Source organism: Alligator sinensis, unplaced genomic scaffold, assembly GCF_000455745.1.
Source record: "Alligator sinensis unplaced genomic scaffold, ASM45574v1 scaffold1575_2, whole genome shotgun sequence".
Lineage (NCBI taxonomy): Eukaryota > Metazoa > Chordata > Crocodylia > Alligatoridae > Alligator > Alligator sinensis.
This window is the reverse complement of record NW_005843504.1, coordinates 31,395-32,243: the sequence shown is the minus strand read 5'-3', so window position 1 is coordinate 32,243 and position 849 is coordinate 31,395.

Genomic DNA, 849 nt, shown 5'->3' with positions numbered 1-849 from the left:
GCAGGTGCGGGCGGGGCCGGCCGGGAAAAGGAGTCCCTGAGAGGGCGGGAATGAGGCATCTGCACATGCGCGCGAGGGGAGTGATGGGAGAATGAGGCAGGGGGCGGAAGGAAATGGACCGCGTAGATAGGAGTATCTGTGCATGACGGGAAATGGAGTCCGGCAGGTGGAAAAGGAGGAGGCGTGCGCATGTGTCCGAGAGGAGTGATGGCGGAGTGAAGCCGGGAGACGCTGGGAAATGGAGTCCCGCAGGTCGGAGGGGTAGATCGCATGCACGCCTGTGAGTGACTGGAAATGGGCTGCGGAAGGTGTGGAAGTCTGCGCATGCACTCGAGAGATGTGACCGGAAACCGAGGTGGGCACGCCGCAAGGGATGCCGGTAAATGGAGTCTGGGAGCGTGTGGGGGGGGGTGTAGGCGTCTGCAAGGACTGACAGGAAATGGAGACTGGGAAATAGGGTGTCTGCACAGGAACCCTCGTGAGCTGCCAGTGACGTCACGTGCTGCCGCGGGGGCCGATGGGAAAGCGAGGAGGCAAAATGGAGAGGTTCCTAGCATGCAGCACGCGAGAGCCGCAAGGGGTGGCGGGAAAGGGAGTCCAGCTACTTCCCGAAGCGGGCTGCAGCTCCCAGCTTGCACCGCGCGACGAGGGAAATGCAGTCCCGGCTGTTGGGGGGGGGTTGACTAAGTCTCCCAAGAGGCATTGCGTGAGGACGGAGAAACCCGAGGCGTGCCCGCTCCCTTGCCCTGCGCGCTCCCCGGGCACGCCGCTCCTCCTCCCGTCTCCCTGTCCTCCCGCAAAGCGCGGCCGGAGTGAGGGGTGCCGGGGGGGGGACGCCCACCGCGGCGT